This window comes from Lagenorhynchus albirostris, chromosome 4 (genome assembly GCF_949774975.1).
Source record: "Lagenorhynchus albirostris chromosome 4, mLagAlb1.1, whole genome shotgun sequence".
Lineage (NCBI taxonomy): Eukaryota > Metazoa > Chordata > Mammalia > Artiodactyla > Delphinidae > Lagenorhynchus > Lagenorhynchus albirostris.
Window position 1 is genome coordinate 46,486,545 of NC_083098.1, and position 2,397 is coordinate 46,488,941.

A 2,397-nucleotide genomic window follows, 5' to 3' on the forward strand; every position below is an offset into this window, starting at 1 on the left:
GGACAAACTTTACCAACACACCCCTGGGGTTTTGAGTCCTTCTGGTGAGCGGGGTGGGGGTGGGGCGCACGTGTGTGCAGACATACAAACACGTGCACACACACACACATGCACACGCAATCCATACCCAATTCATTTCATTGTCTGTAAGCTTCTGAGCCCTTCCTGTTACAGTGATCCAGTTGAGAGCAGCAGAGTTTTGGACTGAAGCCTTTTTAGTGCCCAGAGTTGCTGAGGAAGAGGTTTAAGAATTCCTGATTTCTCTTTTGACAGGAAGACGGAAAAGAAAGGAGAAAAGCAAGGCATGTCAGATTCTACTTTCTCACTAACTTCTTGATGCTGTTGGACAAATCATTCCACATCATCACTTCTCTCCCTCTTCCAGACTGGGATAATGATACTGACCTACATGCGTCAGATAGAGGAATTGATGAACCATGAGTAAGAAACAACTGTGAAATCACTGCCTAAATATCAGGTTCACAGGACCAGTCTCCAGTGCTGCCAGGGAAAAGGTAAGGGAGGAACTTGGAGACGGGCACATTGGGGTCTAACTGCAGGGACCACCACCCCTGGAGGGCAGGTCCGGATTGCTGACCACGGGGATTTGGTGGAAAAGGTCTACCGGCAGCTTTATCGGTCACTAAGGAGCTTTGGGACTTGGAAAAAAACAAGTGATTCTAAAAGCCATAGCTTTTCAAGGTGGGGCTCATTTAAATTCCATCCCCTGAGTTGTCTCTGCAAAACCAGGCCCAGAGCGTACGAGCAAAGTCCTACTTAAAGTGTCTGACGCCAGAACTCACTGGATCACTTGACAGGCCATCAGAGCAATCCTACCAGTTTCAGCTCACAGACGTTCATCTGTGCTTTTCTCCCCATGATATCAGATGATAGGTCACTGCCACCATCATTTGACGTTTGTTTTTTAATCCAATCTGTGCAACTAGAAGCAAAATGACTTGAGACTACTTAGGTTCCTGCCTTCTAAAATCACCCATTTGTTCTGACGTAAAACTTCCCTCCCTTCTCCAAAATACGAACATTAGGGTTGCTGGAAGCAATTAAAACCCAAAATAAAACAAAACATGCCTTTGAGAGGTGTGGCCTAACAAGGAGTGCCCACTTTTTCCTATTAGCCAGGGACATTTTAATGAAGCTATCTATAGTGTGGGGATGAGGAAACTCCTTCCTTTTCCATTTGTCTAGGGCTACGGAAGCACAACCAGCAAAGGGACATTTTGCCCAGTTGTTCAGCTTCTGAGCTCACAGCACCCCTACCCTCCATCCGCCAGTCAGAAAAGTCTGGGGCAAAGGCTGGAATCTGTCTTGAGGGAGGAGAAAAGAGAGGGAGAGGTAAGGGGAGGGCAGTGTCTGACGTGCACGGCTTCATTTGCATAGCTGACCCTTTCAAGCAGAGCCAATGGGGCACACACTGTGCATCTGGGAGGGCAAGGCTGAGTGCGCTCTATTGTGTCCCATTGTGTGCTACCCACGACACCAGGGGGACCGACACCACGCCTGCCGCAGACGAGGGAGCCTGGCAGGCATTCCACAGTTCCAGAAAGGAGACACTGGGGAAAAAAATAAATATAAGATACTTATCCCCCTGTCTCAGTCTGACTCTAATGATACTGTTCTCGGGATGAAATGTGTGTGTGCGCGCGCGTGTATTAGTTATTAACAATTGTGTTAAATTACACATTTGTGGGTCCCCTTGTACTCTGCAGACAGGTACGGGGTTTTCTACACTCAATATGAAATGTGCGGTTGTCGTGACTTTATTTCCTTTTTAACTAGAGATAGAGGTTTTTCAACTAGCTCTCTCTTCCTTTCTGTACCTTTTTAGGACACTGAGGTTTTTATGGACTGTGATTTTTTTTTTAAGATAGTGATTAGGGCTGAGATGGAATTTATCCCTTCATATATAACAATGACTTATCCTTAACCCAGGAAATCATCTTTGATTTATACACTCTCTAGGTTGTAATTCATAAGCAAAGGTAGAATTTTGAAATTTAAATCAATGCTAAATATTCAAATTTATTTAGCTTTCCAACATTCATTTCTCCTTTAACTCCCTCAACATTTATAAATTCACTTAGTATCTACCTACCAACGGATCTAATTTTTCAATTATCGCCAGCCATCTGTACTATTTGCACACACATTATATTTTAAATGATTTCTTTAGACTTGTGTGATGATCACATTTCACCCCACGGGCAATGTCATTTCTGATGCTTCTATTCATCAGAGCGGTCATTTTTACTATTTATATTTAGTATTAATACGTTGATCTTATTACAGGAAAATGTCTTTCTAAAGAAGAGTTAGTTCACAGCTGAGAAAGATGGAGATTTCCAACTGGCTATAAATAATGGAAGAAAAAAACATATT